Below are 19,579 nucleotides of genomic sequence, written 5' to 3' on the forward strand. Positions count from 1 at the left end.
AAGATGATACAAAGATTATATAAAGATGATACAAAGATAACACGAAAATAATACAAGTATGATAGACAAGGATAGCAACACCAATGTTGATCAAATACTGCCATTATAACGTGGACCTTACTAAAGGAAGATGATACAAAGATTATATAAAGATGATACAAAGATAACACGAAAATAATACAAGTATGATAGACAAGGATAGCAACACCAATGTTGATCAAATACTGTCATAATAACGTGGACCTTACTAAAGGAAGATGATACAAAGATTATATAAAGATGATACAAAGATAACACGAAGATAATACAAGTATGATAGACAAGGATAGCAACACCAATGTTGATCAAATACTGCCATTATAACGTCGACCTCACTATAAAAAGATGATACAAATATGATACGAAGATAATAGAAGGATGATAAACAAGTGTAGGAACACTAATGTTAATCAAATACTGCCATTATAAATTATAACGTGGACCTCACTATTTCGCACCCACAGCAGAAAATGAGATTTTTCCAGCTCGAAATCGGTTTTCAAGTCCGAGGCCGTAGGCCGTTGCGAAGCGAATTAGTTTGATTCGAAACTGGAACTGAAATCATGGCGACTTCAGCTGATGATGAAAGTGGACACTCGCCCGATCTAGCGGATGGCTTATTAACTACTTCCATGAGCGGCTAGAAAGAGACAACTTTCTGGCCTAGACCGGAAAAGAAACCATTTTCCGACGTCGTCTGCAAACAAGGTCTTTCAGATCTACGTAGGGACTGGAAAACAGCTGCTTTCTGTGCAGTGTGGCGAAAAGATAATACCAAGATGATACGAAAATGATAGGAAAATAATACAAGGGTGATAGACAAGGATAGCAACACCATTGTTAATCAAATAATGCCATTATAACGCGGACCTCAATAGAAAGATGATACAAAGATCATACGAAGAAAATACACGTGTAATAGGCAATTATAGCAACACAAATGTTGATGAAATACTGCCATTATAACGTGGACCTCATATGCATTTTGTCTTCCTTTGAAACAAAGGTGATACATCCATGGATAGCTTTAGCTTCAACACATTCACATACCACATATCTTGTTATATATTCATGCAAGGTATCCAGTATATGTACTTGATATATTGTATGGAATATATAGGACCTATGAGTGCTGAGAGAAAAGTTGATGCTCAGGAGTTGAATGAAGATTTACAGCGCTTACACGTTCTGTTAAAAAATTCAGTTTCACATTTCAGCACACGGACTGCGCTGCGCTGCGCTGTAAATTCACATAACGAACTGTATTGATGGCATCCCGAACTCGGTAACCTATATTTATACCTTCTGCAGTACAATTAACCGAGTCAAAGGTACCGAAACCAAACCAGTAGACTCTATAGTTTCGATTATACGAGACTAGCCGTCAGGCTCGCTTCGCTCGCCGTATCTGTCTAGCCAGGGGGCTCCGCCCCCTGGACCCCCGACTGGATCGCCAAGGAATGAGATCATCAGGCTCGCTTCGCTCGCCTGCATTTTTCATTTTTATCATATGTTAGGACGATCCAGTCGGGGGTACAGACTAAACGTCTGGCTAAACGGATATGGCGAGCGAAGCGAGCCTGACGGCTAGTAATATAATGTTCCCAGGAATAGCTCTGATTGAAGTAGCAGTGCCCAATCAATTTTTCCGCGATAAATGCATTTCAATCTTTGTGCCAACCTAACAAAGTCAACTCAACTTAATGCCAACCTGACAAAATTATTAATTTAGTTACCAGTTAACAACTGTTTCGAAGAGGTACTCTCTCTAGATTATAGTTCTATATTAACATATGGTATGGACATTTTTCAATTATAATTAAGAGAATAAGAAGAAGAATATACATGCTAAGAGACGAACTTTAAATCCTTAAAAACCATCCTTAGAGTTAAAATATTGCCAAAAGATTTCTTAGTGCGCCTCTAAAGGGCCAACTGAACATACCTACCAAATTTGAACGTTTTTGGTCCGGTAGATTTTTAGTTCTGCGAGTGAGTGAGTGAGTGAGTGAGTCAGTCAGTCAATCAGTGAGTGAGTGCCATTTCGCTTTTATTTATACGAGATGACGTGAAGCTGCATATTTTGTGATTCTATTCGACTCCCACAAGTATTACAATATATGACATAGTTATTCCCAGATAGTGGTGTACCACTAACACAGACCTGTTTAGTCAGTCTACTAAAGTCTATGCTACTGCATAATACCTTGGAGCAACTATAATTACTGAAGAATTTATAAAACGAAATGTAGTGCCTTAAAATGAGCGTACGTGCAGAGGGAGAGAAAGATAGAAATGTATTTGTCCTGTATTGCACAAATTAAAGCCGCGTTTACACCAAAGCTATTAACACTAAGTTCAATCGAATAGAATCTATAAAAATTAAGTTTCATTTCATTTCATTCATTTATCTGCAATGCAAATGACACTAATGTAATAACATTAAAAGAAAAAATAATAAGATAGTCCTTGTGCTATTTTTCTTCCAAATTTATAGCTGACAAAGTCCAAGATAAGGTTAGAATTTCACGTGTACAATTTTTATAAAATTTTGGTCCAAATTAACATTAAAACTATAAATTTTGAATTTAGATGGCTTAAATTGATAAATTAATTAGAAATATTCCACTAAATTACCACTTTTAACGAATAATATTGAGTTATTTAAGAAAATTTGGAACTATTCAAGAAACACAAACTCGTAAACACTAAAGCTCAGCTGACTATGACATTAACATTTTCTTAATAACTTTGGTGTAAACGCGGCTTTAGGATATGATAATCATAATCTCATACAATCATGATGAGAGTGAGTAAAAAGAGATGAATGCGCAAAAGTGAAAGAGTAAGAGAGAGTAGTGAGAGATGAGAGTTTTTTTGGCAAACTATAAAATTCCAGTGAAAGCTTTGCTGATATATTATAATAATATTGATTCTGATAGTATTCACAAAAAAGTAGTGACTTACAATGAGCGTACGTGCAGAGGAAAAGAAAGATAAGAATATATTTGTCCTGTATTGCATAAATAAATAAAAATTATAATAGGTCAGTCAACCTCAACTATTCCAATTCTTAATATATTTTAGACAATTACTCAAGAATTTTGAAACAAGTAAAAGAACATAAATGGGAAATTTTCCGGTATTGAAGTCACTCCATTTTTATATTTATTTATGTTCATGTTAGCTTTGCTATTCCTTCATGTAGGCTACTGTTTGTTATCCACTTTCTTGTAAATTCTGTCAGAATCAATTATTATACTTCATCAGCGATGCTTTCACTGGAATTTGATGGTTTGCCAAAAAAATCTCATCTCTCAGTCTCTCTTACTTTTGGTAGAGAGTTAGTGGGGAGGATATTTATAATATTCTTTCCGAAGAATGGACATTGATTTGTCCAAAGCTCCGCCAATTTATGTAGATGCATAACAATATAATTTTCTACAGTTATTATATTACAAATTACTTTTTCATATCATATACAGTTCAATAATTATTTTCTTAGTCTATATTATGTAAATTCATCTATAATTTTGCTGTATTGTAAGCTATTGTATATAAGTGTATAAGCCAGTATATATTGTAATCTACATAAATAAAGTACTCAATCATCAATCGATTACTCTTCCACTTTTACTCATCTATCTCTTTTTACTCACTCTCATGATGATTGTATTCCAGAGACTTCCAATGACGAATAAAAATACTAGATATTGACAAAACAAAATTTATTGAAAATCGAGATATCGGTTACGGTTGTTACACAATAAATCTCTGGTGAACTAGATATTCTGCCGACACAAAATTCATAGTTAATTGTCAATTTTTTTCGGACTACAAGTTCACGGAGCTCTAGAACTGGAGGGAAGAGCCGCAGTATTTATTTCAACGCCTGAGTACCGTTTATTAGTTAAAGCCGTGACCTATCAAGGTGAACGACTGTCATTGGCCTATACAAGCCCCTCCCCAATTAGCGGTTAATACAAACGTTACAAGATAGCGATTGGAACAGCAAACACAGCAATAATAGATTGATTATTTTAGAGTAAATATACGAGAAATGTTACCAAAACAGGGATAAACTATGAAATAATAAAATACTTTAACAAATGACTAACAAATCCATGTAAAAACAAGATTGGTAGTGTTGTATTGGTTGAAATGAATCTCATCGTTAAAACTTGACTCTAAAAATTATCTGTTGTTTCTCTGTTTATATCTGAAGTCTCTAGAATGTTCATCACTACAGTACTTTCTCATTGGATACTAGCAGGTAACCCGTGCATCGCAAGGGTGTAGCCTAATTAAAAATTTGACCTTCTAGAGTTTTGAAGAATTTAAAATAGACATATAACTATTCTCGGTAGATTGAGGATCCATATGAAAAATTTCAAGTTGAATGGTTCAGATGCATCATATGTGCAATTTCCTATCACGTACGTGTATGAGCCTGTCCTTTTCTTTATTATATCATCCAATCCTATGGAATAAAAACATAACCAAAAATACAAAAAAATGTATATACCAGGCAATGATTGAGCCAGTCATGACGTATGGGTCAGAAGTGTGGTGTGTGGACAAATTAACTGCTCAAAAACTTCTTTCAGCGGAAATGATGTACTGGAGGAGGAGTTTAGGATTGACGTTGCTGGATCGAATCAGGAATGATATAATAAGAGAGAGAATGAGCGCAAAAAACACAATAATGGATGTCATTGGAGAGAAACAATTAAAATGGTATGGACACCTGCGCAGAATGAATGAAGGAAGACTTCCTTTGCAAGTATGGAATTGGGTACCAGCGAACAGAAATAGGCGTGGAAGACCGCGAAAGAAATGGGCATCCAATGTCCACATTGAAATGGAGAGTAGAGGTCTTTTTGAAGGAGACTGGATAAATAAGGGAAGATGGCGATTGGGGTGCGAGAAGCGACACAGCTGAAGTTGCAAAAACTCGCTATATATATATATATATATATATATATAATATATATATATATATATATATATATATTATATATATATATATATATATATCATCGATGATTTATAATTAATGGACTGTATTTTTGAATTGAAATATTGAAAATAATACTACAAAACAAAGGAACTATAACATTATTTGGAAACCGTTTTTAATTGAGAATAAAACATGCTTGAAAATTTAAAAACCAACTCACCATCTAATCCTATACAAGGCCTATTGAACGAGCAACTTATGTTTATATGTTTATATGTTTAGATGTTTGGATGTTTAGATGTTTGTATGTCTGTATTTCTCCGGATCTCGAAAACGGCTCTAACGATTCTCACGAGATTCAGAACATAGTAGGTTTATAATATAAAGATTCGATTGCACAAGGTCTTAACCCCGAGAAAACTCGCTGAAGCACATTAAAAGGATAATTATTATTCATCCTTGGAGAAATATCTGATAATAATTATTTCGTCTTCTGTTGGTGATAGAAGTGAGTGAGCGAGTTCATGTGTATCAAAATTATGACTCAGCTGTTGAGCTTTTGTTATCATTCAATCAGGTACTTAGTGCCGGTTGCAAAGAAGCCGGGTTATTTTCAATCCTGATTAATTCCAGTAAATCCATGTTTTTGAAATGGTCTTCTCTGATTTGGTTCACGTGAAGTTAATCAGGATTAAAATTCAACCGGCTTTTGTGCAACTGGGCCCTTGTGAGGGAAATTTTTGCATTCCTCTGGGAATTAATTTCAATTTACTGTGATTGGATAGAACATTTCTGTATGAATTTTGTTATAATTTCTTCTTTCGTAATAAATTTTTTATGCTTTTGTACTCCAGAGCGAAGCTCGGTCCCCGATATTTTCATTTTAACATACTAATGAATATCTTATCTGCGAGGTGAGTAGAAGTGTGAGCAATATCACTCCGGTATCTCAATTTTCAATGAATCTGTAGTTTCACAATATCTAGTCTTCTCATTTAGTATGAATAACTATTACAATATCATCTCCCCAAATCCTTTCAATGATCAAAAGCACTCCAATTTAGTTTCAGATCACAAACAACATAAGCTGGAATGCCAATAATTACTCATGTTCCATAATTTCGCAAAATCAAATCCATCAAACCCCAACAAATTCACTAGCAAAATACCATTATGTGATTATCTATCTCTAATATATAAACAAGTCATGTAGGGTATGAGGGATTTGATAATATAAAGCATGCAACTAATAGTAATAATCGCTTTTATTAACCGGTATCTCAATTTTCAATGAATCTGTGGTTTCACAATATCTAGTCTTCTCATTTAGTACTAATAACTATCTCCCCAAATCCTCAAAAACTTTCAATGTTCAAAAGCACTCCAATTTATTTTCAGATCACAAACAATAACAACATTAGTTGGAATTCCAATAATTACTCATTTTCCATAGTTTCGCAAAATCAAATCCATCAAAACCCAACAAATCCACTAGCAAATACCATATTGTGATTATCTATCTCTAATATATAAACAAACCATGAAGGGTATGAGGGATTTGATAATATAAAGCATGCAACTAATAGTAATAATCGCTTTTATTAACCGGTATCTCAATTTTCAATGAATCTGTGGTTTCACAATATCTAGTCTTCTCATTTAGTACTAATAACTATCTCCCCATTTCCTCAAAAACTTTCAATGTTCAAAAGCACTCTGATTCAGTTTCAGATCACAAACAATAACAACATTAGCTGGAATTCCAATAATTACTCATTTTCCATAATTTCGCAAAATCGAATCCATCAAAACCCAACAAATCCACTAGCAAATACCATATTGTGATTATCTATCTCTAATATATAAACAAGTCATGTAGGGTATGAGGGATTTGATAATATAAAGCATGCAACTAATAGTAATAATCGCTTTTATTAACTTCATAATGGCTCGGGGAAAATATTATCGTTGTTTGGGAGACAAATATTCCACAAATTTAATAAGCCTGGATGTACACTGCACAGAGCAGCGGGTCTTCTGTTGTGAAATATTCACTTTAAAGTTCCAGCATTGATTGAGAAGGAAACATTGGATATTCCATACACTAGCTATAAAGATATATAGTCATATAGCTGAACAGTGATAGCTATAGAATAGCTAGCTATACTAGCTAATAGCTAGATTGTTTATTCTATGATGTTACTCATTATGTGGAATAAGGACAGTTTGGAGAGTTTAAAACAGACAATAATAACGCTCAAATCATGTAATGAGATTGTAAATACTGTATTGTCATGGAATTTTAACCCCCGCATCTTGACGACAAGCGTTAAAAGCTGAAATATTTGAGTGGATATTGATAATGGAGTATTATTATCCTTGGATGAAAAATTGCTTTGATGTAATATCGGACCGATTTCATGACGGGAATACCTTCGTTATTGGAAATTCGTGGAAAATGACAATTTGCAAATATAATGAATCAGATCAAATATCTGTAGAATTTGATCAATATACATGTTATGATGATGGTAGGAATGTTTTCATGGTTGGGAGATCGTGGAATATGAAAATTTCCAAACAATATTTCGATAAAAATTCCTTGTGATGGGTATAATCTGCCAATACTTTCAGGTCTGGATTTCCCCATTGACATGAAGTAACATCAGGGAAAACAAATCTTATAGTTGTCATAAGCAACCTTTTGGTAACAGATAATTTGAATTTGAAGAGACAATGAAATAGATCCTCGAATTCCTGCCAACCTATAAAATGCAGTATTGATTAATTGATTGATTGATTGAGTACTTTATTTATGTAGATTACAATATATACTGGCTTATACACTTATATACAATAGCTTACAATACAGCAAAATTATAGATGAATTTACATAATATAGACTAAGAAAATAATTATTGAACTGTATATGATATGGAAAGTAATTTGTAATATAATAACTATAGATAATTATATTGTTATGCATCTACATAAATTGGCGGAGCTTTGGACATATCAATGTCCATTCTTCGGAAAGAATATTAAAAATATCCTCCCCACTAACTCTCTACCAAAATTAGAGACAAATGATTACCACAAGTATCCTACTATATTAAGCGAGCAATTTCTGTATTTATATGGTTGATATCGGGGCACCGAGCTTTGCTCGTTATTTATTTACTGACCTTTGATAAACCAAACACAATCCTTTAAAATGATTGGGGAGGTACTAACAGCACAGACCAAAACTGTTTCTTTCCCGAATTTTGATTTATACACTATAAATTGTCCAGAAAGTGGGTTATGTTCCATACACTTGAATTCGGGTTCAATTTTCTGTTCAAATATTTTAAAACAAAAAAAAATAATTTAGATTATTTTAATTTAGACAAACCAAATTGAATAAGAAAATAGCACTCACTAATCACTTGAAATCGTCAAATAATGATCAACTTTGAAAATTATCATATACTCTAGTTTAGGAGGATTGTCATGTCATGTCAACATTGAAAATTATCATAATTATACTCTAGTAGTTTAGGAGGATTATCATGTCATGTCAACAAATCAGATTATGTTGATCAAATCGATTAAATTGTCTAGCTAGATAAAATTTCTCGCTGATTGATTATGATTACACAGCTGGAAATAATTCTGTCTCTCTCCCATACAGGCACACGCTTCTTCTGTTATCGAGAGACGAAAAAATTATCATCTGTTTTCCAAGGATGAATTAACCTTTTAATGTCGTTCAGCGAGTTTTCCAAAGAATGAGACCTAGTGCAATTGAATCTTTATATCATAAGCCTACTATGTTCCAAATTTCGTGAAAATCGTTAGAACCGTTTTCGAGATCCGTAAAACATTAATAACCAGATATAAAAATAGCCAGATATAAAAATAACGAGATATATACAGAAATTGCTTGCTTAATAAAATAGGATTTATGTCCAACGGATCTCGAAAACGGCTCTAACAATTTTCACGAAATTTGGAACATAGTAGGTTTATGATATAGAAATTCGATTGTACTAGGTCTCATTTTTTGGAAAACTCGCTGAACTACATTAAAAGGATGATTCATCCTTGGAAAACAGATGATAATTTCGTCGTCTCTCGATGATGCGTGTGCCTGTGTGGGAGAGAGACAGAATATTATTTCCAGCTGTGTAATCATAATCAATCAGCAATAAATTTTATCTAGCTAGACAATTTAATCGATTTGATCAACATAATCTGATTTGTTGGGATTGTTAGTTCCCATGGCTCTAGAGCTTCAAAACTTGCTTTATCTTAATTTCCCTCAATCTTTGTTAAAAACAAGCATTCGCTCGTTTGGTCTAGGGGCACAATAATGGTGTAGCTCAGTTTTTTTTTCATAATTTGTGGTTGTTGAGTGCGAATGAAAAACATTGGTCCACATGGTGAAAATGAAGGGGAATCAACATTTTCTCTATTGTCAACTGTTTTATAGTGTATCAAATTTGCTAACAGTATTAGAATTCTATCTACATAATAATACTAAACTGTTATAGTCAAAGAACTTCAAATTGAACAAAGCAAACATAGTCCAGTCAAATGGTCGTTTTTCAGGAAACAGCCCCGAAAGAATTTTTCTCGACGGTTCTATATGTATTTTGGGGCGCTGAATTCGAATCTGAAATTTGCTGACACGCCAGAGGGTGGCTTCACCCCCAAAACCCCCAAAATTTCGGACTTTTTTCAATTTTCCATTTTATATCGTAAACCTTGAGTTTCTCAAGAAAAATCATTCTTGACAAAATAAAAGAGAATAAAATTTCCAATATATTGAGTGGTCGCGCAGAATTCTACCATTTCTGGTTTCGGAGCTACGAATTTTCAAAAAAGGGGTATTTTTCAAGGGGTTTTCAAATTTATGTAAACCTACCACTTCTACCCTATACAACTTGGATATTTTTCTAGTATAGATAAAAAACCACACATCACGTGAAAAAACAATTCATTTCGAAAAACTGATACATGATTTTGAACCGCCTTGACAAGCTGAGAAGAATGAGCTGTAGTACGAGGAGATCTGATCATTCTGTCAAAAGTTATAAGTGTTTGAAGTTTTAATCCTTGATGCATCCTTATGACGTACCCCCCCCCCCCCTTGGAAATACGGATATCAAATGTTTCTAACGTAGAAAATAACCCTCGTGAGATGATTTCAGCCAAAATATGTATTTTCTTGCTAGGAAGGCCTTGAAAAGTTATTATAATGAAACATTTGTAGTTTGGCTGTAGGACATGATTTTCTATTTTTGGATGTATTCCCCCTCCCCCCACTACTAAATTCGAAAATTCCTGAAGGAATCCTGTTCATAATGGATTGTTCTTTCACGTGATGTGTGGTTTTCTATCTATCCTAGAAAAATATCCAAGTTGTATAGGGTAGAAGTGGTAGGATTGCATAATTTTGAAAACCCCTTAAAAATACCCCTATTTTGAAAATTCGTAGCTCCGGAACCAAAAATGGTAGAATCCGGCGCAACCACTCAATATATTGGAAATTTCATTCTCTTTAATTTTGTCAAGAATGATTTTTCTTGAGAAACTCAAGGTTTACGATATAGAATGGAAAAATTGAAAAAAGTCCGAAATTTTGGGGGTTTTGGGGGTGACGCCGCCCTCTGGCGTGTCAGCAAATTTCAGATTCGAATTCACCGCCCCAAAATACATATAGAACCGTCGAGAAAAATTCTTTCGGGGCTGTTCCCTGAAAAACGACCATTTGACTGGACTAACACTATTTCCAACAATGATGATAGTGAATGATAATAATCATAGTAGTACATGTAAAGTGACAATAATAATAATCATAGTAGTACATGATTGTAAAGTGACAACAATGATCAAGTGCTTCACCATTGTTGCTCCGTTGGCGGTCTGTTTTCAAGGTGTCACTCTGATCTGCAATTAATTGAAACGGCGCTGCCTACAATGGTGGGGGGTCAAGTACCCCTGCAGGGGGGGCCCTCAAGCACCCTCCCAGGGTGTGGGAGACACTCAACCTCTAAAGTGTCACCGCGGACAGGATCTGGTCAGGAAAGGACAGGATAGAACAGGATATATCTGGTTGGTCAATGTGTATTAAGTGAAATTTGATTGGAGTCCGTCGGACAGATTGTGATGGAATTTTAATTGAAACCGCTGTTGGATGTTTGGATCCGAATTCCTGCTGCAATCATTGGTGTGATATTGTATGCTGATGACATCGATTTGCATCCATGTAGATGTATGCACTGATATGTGTGGAGTTCCAATCGAACAGTGCTTGCTGCAGTAATATTGTTGTAGCCTACTACTTTGGGATGATTTATATCCAACTGAATATGCCCACTGATACTAATATCTGAGTACTAGTATTCATCTATATATATAAAAGCGAAATAGCACTCACTCACTGACTGACTGACTCACTCACTCACTCGCAGAACTAAAAATCTACCGGACCAAAAACGTTCAAATTTGGTAGGTATGTTCAGTTGGCCCTTTAGAGGCGCACTAAGAAATCTTTTGGCAATATTTTAACTCTAAGGGTGGTTTTTAAGGGTTTAAAGTTCGTCTTTTAGCATGTATATTCTTCTTATTCTCTTAATTATAATATTGAAAAATGTCCATACCATTTGTAAATATAGAACTATAATCTAGAGAGAGTACTTCTTCGAAACAGTTGTTAACTGGTAACTAAATTAATAATTTTGTCAGGTTGGCATTAAGTTGAGTTGACTTTGTTAGGTTGGCACCAAGTTGAAGATTGAAATGCATTCATCGCGGAAAAATTGATTGGGCACTGCTACTTCAATCAGAGCTATTCCTGGGAATATTATATTACTAGCCGTCAGGCTCGCTTCGCTCGCCATATCGGTTTAGCCAGACGTTTAGTCTGGATCCCCGACATGATCGTCCTAACATATGATCGTCCTACAAATGAAAAATGCAGGCGAGCGAAGCGAGCCTGCTGATCTCATTCTTGGACGATCGAGTCGGAGGTTCCGCCCCCTGGCTAGACGGATATGGCGAGCGAAGCGAGCCTGATATAATCATGAAGTGATTGATTCTATTATTCAGATGTTCTAATAATAATTGTGAGTTACATCTTAATACTAATACCAATCTACTAAAATTTGTGTACTAGTATTCATCTGATACAATTATGGAGTGATCGATCCTATTATTCAAATGTTACAATAATATTGTAAGTTGATATAATTGAGAAATGATGCCATTGCATTAATATTGTATACTTTATTTATCTACCGGGTGTTTCAAAAAGAATGACCCAATTTCAAACAGTTATATTTATTTTTAAAAATTGTGTACACAAACCAATTTTCCACCAAACTACTCACAGAAGTATCAAGTTCATGATTTTGCATTATAAGTGTTCTATGTGCCTCCCTTTTGAGACTTATACGACATCTAGACGGTAGCCAAATTCATCCCAGACTGTTCGCACGATTCTTCTCGGACTGTAGCTACTGCACCAGTTATCCTGGTTTCTAGCTCCTCAATATCAAGTGCTAAAGAAGGAACAACGAAGATCGTGTTTATGTTCCTCACTTAGCACTTGATATTGAGAAGCTAAAACCCAGGAAAACTGGTGCAGCAGCTACAGTCCGAGAAGACATCTTGAGAACAGTCTGAGATCAATTTGGCTACCGACTAGATGTATTCCGAGCCTCAAAAGGAGGGCACATAGAACACTATAATATATCATCATAAACTCGATACTTCTGTTTAATAATACTATGTAAAATTGGTTTCCGTGCATTATTTTTAAAATGAATATAACTGTTTGAAATTGGGTCATTCTTTTTGAAACACCCGGTATCTCTGTCATAAATGATACTTATGTAGTAAAATTGGTAGATGAGATTCTAAGGTAATCCTTGTTTTATTTTTCAATATGGGGGACCTAGTTCCGCTCCGGAGTTGAAATAGACATAGGAATGGAAAATTTGAAAGTAATAAATCATAAAATTATCCTCAAAAATTTAGTATTTGCTTGAGAAAAACCAGTATGTACTGTCCAATAACAACTGTCATAATATACACATTGAATCTGAAATGATGACCCCTGAAGTTTGAAGGTGAGAGGTGGAAGAATGTTGGAGTAGATACTTGGATTCCAAAACGATGAACCATTTTTTTATTCAAATAATCTTTTGAATTATTTTGATAAATTTGATAGAAAATAATATTATATAAATAATTATATATGAATTTGATTATACTCAACATCATTTAATTCAATCATTCGAGCTAATATTATATTATTACTTGAATTCCGCATTGTTTAGATATTGAGGCTATGAATAATTTCAAACCAAGTTTACAAAAAAAAATGGCAAATTGGGCTACTGCGCATGCGCTGCCGCTAGGGAAGAGTTAATAATTAGACAGCTTTGCAGCCCGTGTGATATCATCAATATCGAGAACCGAGCTTCGCTCTGGAGTACAAGAGCATAAAAAATGTATTACGAAAGAAAAAATTATAATAACATTCATACAGAAACGTTCTATCTAATCACAGTAAATTAAAATCAATTCCCAGAGGAATGCAACAATTTCCCTCACAAAAGCACAGTTGCACAAAAGTTGAATTTTAATCCTGATTAACTTCACGTGAACCAAATCAAAGAAGACCATTTCAAAAAAAATGATATACTGGGATTAATCAGGATTGAAAATTACCCGGCTTTTTTGCAACCAGCACCAAGTACCTGATTGAATAATTACAAAAGTTCAGCAGCTGAGTCATAATTTTGATACAGTCCCACACACATGAACTCGCTCACTCACTTCCATCACGAACAGACGACGGAATAATAATATTATTATTAGCTGTTTCTCAAAGGATGAATAACAATTAACCTTTTAATATCCTTCAGTGAGTTTTCCCAGGGATGAGACCTAGTGCAATCGAATCTTTATATTATAAACCTACTATGTTCTGAATCTCGTGAGAATCGTTAGAGTCGTTTTTGAGATCCGGTGTAATACAAACAAACAAACATATAAACATATGAACATCCAAACATCTAAACATATAAACAGAAGTTGCTCGTTCAATAGTATGGGATTATTACTCCTTCTTCCACTTAAATAGTGAAAGAAAAAGAAGAAAAATGAAAAATATGAATTTTCTTCCTATTCTTCTTTCTCTTCTTCTTCTTCTTCTTCTTCTTCTTCTTCTTCTTCTTCTTCTTCTCCCGCATTCAAATCATCATCCAACAATACTCAACAATACAACTCTCTACAGGTGTAGAAACTCAGTCGGCAGTCATTTTGAAATTTTCAAATGTGCCGCCAAGCGCCGTTACCATGGCAACCGGTAAACGGCACGCAGCAGCCATGGTGGGTCTGCCGGCCGGCAGGTAAGCACGTCGCTTGTCATAACTTGTCAAAATGTTACGGTCACCTCTGCTTTTGTTATGACAGTCGCGTCGCGAATTTCAAGTGGAACTGACCTCTGTGTCGCCGGTCTCGTGAATTTTGCAGTTCTAACGCATATTTCCGGTATCTAGTGGCTCGTTAAAGGATCAGGAAGTTAATGTGAGTATTATGTTCTTGATGTAAAGAGTAATTTTCAATCGTTACCCAGATTTATAACACTGAACTCATAAAATCTAACCTATTTTACTCACAAAAGATTTTTTATTGATATGGTTACCAACAACAGCTACCAGCTATAGATTTGTATAGCTACGGATAGACATTGGGAGTTAGGTAACCAACTCAGAAATCATCTTGTATTCGTTAGTCCAGTCAATATAGACATAAAAAAGGGGGTGTGCTTGCAATTTATATTGTAGTTTTGATTTTTAATATATTATTTGGGTACATAAGAGGAGTCCAGAACCAATTTCTTTATGCAAAATTCCCTTGTGCTGGATACAGGGTAGCCCAAAAACCTCATATTTTCGGCTCATTTTCCAGTTTTCAGCTATTTCTGCCAAATCTCGTGATCGGACTGAAAAATTTGTTCCATCCTTTTTTCTAGATTATCAAATTCTGAATAAAATGAGATCATTCGGAGCTCTCTATCTTCAATGTGTACTGAGTTATGATTTTTCAAAATGAGTGAAATTTGAAGAAAAAATCAATTTTGATGAATTTTAGTTTTTAATCAACAATATCTTCCGATTGTTACCATTTATATGTATAATTCAAAATCCCTCTGGGCGTATTTTTGTGCTCTACAATCTGAAATCAGATAGAGCGCTCTATCTCATATAGATGTCCAGGTACAGCTGACAACAATGCTCCTTGTATTGTGAAAAACACCTGATTTTCAGCTTCAACCATCATCACCAACTACATAGTCTTCACATTGAAATTTCGCACAATGACATAAGTTCATGGGTAAGAATCACCCGTTAGGTGCACTTCATTTCATTATTTCCTAGTGGAGAGGCGCGCTTAAGGACAAAATTTCAAACACTTATAACTTCTGACACAATGCTCAGATTCCGTACTACACTTCATTCTTCTCGGCTCGTCAAGGCGGTCCAAAATCATGCATCATAAGTCAAATTCGGTCGAAAAATGGGAAATTTATTGTTGAGTGTACTCAAGCCCATATTCCAATACACGAAAAATGGCCAAAATCATAAATTGCATGCACCAATGTACATAGTGACTGGACTACCTACGTGTAGTTTCAAGGATATCAGATGTGTGGTTGTAGATATTCGACTGGTAACCTGGGCTTCAACGATAACCTAAAAATGATTGGCTTATGGGGCTGACTCAATTATATGTTACCAAACTTCAAGACCGATTCCTACATTATCAATATAGCATGAATAGGTATAGTGAGGTCCACGTTATAATGGCAGAGGAGAAAGATGGGAGATCAACGTTGCCGATCCTCTCTCTTGTCAATGCCTTGTTAAGACGGTAGCTGATACAGGTTTATTGATGTAATATTAACGGTTTATTCTCGTTTAAACGATGATATCACTAATCACTAAATCAACTATATTACATTAAGCAATAAATAATATTTTTCAATAATTTCATAATGAATTTTCATAACAAAGATGTAATATTTTGTCAGTTAATAATTATCAATTCTACATTGTTTAAAGACAACGTTGATCTGGCAACGGAGTAAAGCGAGAAAGAGATAACGCTATCCGCTTTGTTACTTTCCTTGCCCTATTACCATAGGTAAGTAAGAAAAGTATTGCTTTCCAAAAAAAATCAAGGTACCCTAACTTCAAGTTCTCTATACGTTTCAAGGTCCCCTGAGTCCAAAAAAGTAGGTTTTTGGTATTGGTCTGTATGTGAGTGTGTGTGTATGAGTGTATGTGCGTCTGTGTACACGATATCTCATCTCCCAATTAACGGAATGACTTGAAATTTGGAACTTAAGGTCCTCACACTATAAGGATCCGACACGAACAATTTCGATCAAATGCAATTCAATATGGCGGCTAAAATGGCAAAAATGTTGTCAAAAACAGGGTTTTTCGCGATTTTCTCGAAAACGGCTCCAACGATTTTGATCAAATTCATACTTAGAAAAGTCATTGATAAGCTCTATCAACAGCCACAAGTTTCATATCTGCAAAAATTTCAGGAGCACTGCACCATCTATGCAAAGTTTGATTTCAGATTCCCAATTATCAGGTTTCAGATACAATTTAAACAAAAAATTTCATTCTTCAATGTTGTTTTCCATCACGAGCTGCTTATTATTAAATCACTTTTTGCTTTTGGGAAAAACGACTAGCAGTCAAATATGACTGTTGGACAAATTTGACTGCTAGTCGTTTTTTCCAAAAGCAAAAAGTGAAAAAATTTCAGATGGAAAAGATTGAGCATACAAATCTCTACAATTAATGTTCAGTAGCATTTTCACCTAAAATTGAAAATAAGCTCGAAATTAGAGAAAATAAGATTATTCAATTGCAAACTGTTGGCAACTGTTGATTCTATTGAATCATTCACTATAAAGAGATAGCAGACTTCGTGTGTCTCCAGCGTTATTACCCTGTCACCAGCTGGCTCAGATCTTAGAAAAGTAGACTTGATATGTGCGGGAACACTAGCGTCAGGTGATCAATTTTCATAACGGCAAGGAAAGTTGGGTGAGTGCACCACACCAGATTTTTGAATGATAGACGAGAATAGCAGTAACATTGCTAATGAAACACTGTCATTATAACGTGGACCTCACTATAGCATAATATAGTTACTGTAACACAATAACAGAAATTTCAAATCCCAATTAAAATTATGATGTGACATTATCACTTCTCATTGGAAAACTATTTGACACAATACAGAGTTTTTACGTAACTGAAGGCTTCCGGACAATTTAAATATGATATTTAGATATGTTTCTCACTCGGGAACATTGCCCTAGAATATTGTTAGGGAGTTCGTAAACACTCTGTATAGTGTAGTCAATTATTGATGAACGTAACGACTGTTTAGATCGCTCCATTAATAATTGACACTAGACATAATTGAAAACTATTTGACACTATTCTCTTGTCCTCAATTCATATCTCGAGCATTAGTTTAAGGGGTAGCTTTCAATATAGCATTAATGTAACATAATATAGTTACTGTAGCAGAAAGAGAGAATTTTCAGATCCCAATTAAAATTATGATGTGACATTATTACTTCTCATTAGAAAACTATTTGACACTATATAGTGTAGTCAATGATTGATGAACGTAACCACAGCTCAGATGCTTCCATTAATAATTGTGACTTCATTTTAACGTCGTTCCACTCCGGAACCCACATCCCGGCATAAAATTGATGCAAGGGGGCTCTGAACGTACAAGGGGGTGTCTCATCGTGATAAGGGGGGTTCTGATCGTGCTAACTGAATGTATAAAGGTATAAAGTTGATGCCAAGGGGGTGTTCTAAACGCACAAGGGGGGAACTGAACGTGCAAGGGGGTAAACTGAATGTATAAAGGTATAAAGTTGATACAAGGGGGGTTGTGATAGTGTAGAGGGGGCTGTGAACCCCGTGTTATGATGGTGCAAATCATGATCGGCATGATACAGCCCGAAACCATCGCTCAAGGAAATTCCATTAGGTTGGCAATAAAGTTTTACTGGATAATGAATCATTGGCTGCCCTGTTCTGGTTGGGGTTTATGTGAGCGCCTCTCTCCATTTAATAGGAAGAAATTCCGTCGACTCCCGATGCCATAGAGACTATCCGACGTGGTTTAAAAAATATTTATCATCTTAATAGCTCGCCGAGGCCACGGATAGCCTCGATCTGCCATAAAATACAGAAATCGCTTCACATAATTCACGGTCTACTCCAGTTTATACTCAAGTGATGCTGCTCTCCATGGTTTAGAGGGTGGAGAAGTCTATTTCTTAGCCAGCCTATAATAAGAAACTCGCTTTTATTGGGATATTGTTTCGGGAAGAAGTTGACCTCAATCAAAGTTGTTATTGCTCCAAGAGGTTTTTCAGATCTAGCTGGAATCCTCACAAAAAATTCAAGCTGAAGATTGGAGTAGTGTTTACATTTTCATTAGCATGCTTATAATAGCAATCTTGGGCCGGCTTCCGAGCTCGGGATTTGACCAAGTTCTAGATAAACAGCTGGAGTCAGAAAATTGGCTTTCCGAAACGGGGCGTAGTCGTAGAAATAGAAATAGAAAACTTTATTTGTCATAATGGCCATGCCCTATACAAAGAGTTGCACACAAACATCAATAAAAAGTACATAAATTACAAAAATATCAAAAACAGAGCAGACTGGAAAGAAAAATTGATAATCACAGAAGCACAATTTGTAACATCAACACAATAAAGACTAGGTATAACAAACAGAATAAATTCTGTCGTAGTCATTGTTACGTTTGATTAATTTCAAAAACAAAAGTGTTATTTTTGTTGTGGTGAAATAAATTTGATTTGATTTGATTTGATTTCGAAAAACTAGAAAATTGAACACAAAATAAAATAAAAAGAAAATAGTGTAAAGTTTCAGCTCTCAGCATATCGTCTTATGATGTCTTTCTTGTATGATTTCGTTCACTGATGTATAAACATCTTGACCGATTTCTTATCCTGCAAAAACGCATGCGTTCGTTCACATCTGCCAGAGCACTGAAATGTTTTCCATGTGATTTGTCTCCAATATTTAACTTTATGGTCGATGAAAATCCTTACATTGCTATCAATCTATATATATAAAAGCGAAATGGCACTGACTGACTGACTGACTGACTCGCATAACTAAAAATCTACCGGACCAAAAACTTTCAAATTTGGTAGGTATGTTCAGTTGGCCCTTTAGAGGCGCACTAAGAAAGGGTTGCTTTTAAGGGTTTGAAGTTCGTCTTTTAGCATGTATATTCTTCTTCTCCCAATCTCTTAATTATAATTGAAATTTCCATATCATATGTTACTATAGAACTATAATCTAGATAGAGTACCTCTACGAAACAGTTGTTAACTGGCAACTAAATTAATAATTTTGTCAGGTTGTCAGGAAAAATTGATTGGGCACTGCTACTTCAATCCTGGGAATATTATATTACTAGCCGTCAGGCTCGCTT

This window comes from Nilaparvata lugens, chromosome 4 (assembly GCF_014356525.2).
Source record: "Nilaparvata lugens isolate BPH chromosome 4, ASM1435652v1, whole genome shotgun sequence".
In the NCBI taxonomy this organism is placed as follows: domain Eukaryota; kingdom Metazoa; phylum Arthropoda; class Insecta; order Hemiptera; family Delphacidae; genus Nilaparvata; species Nilaparvata lugens.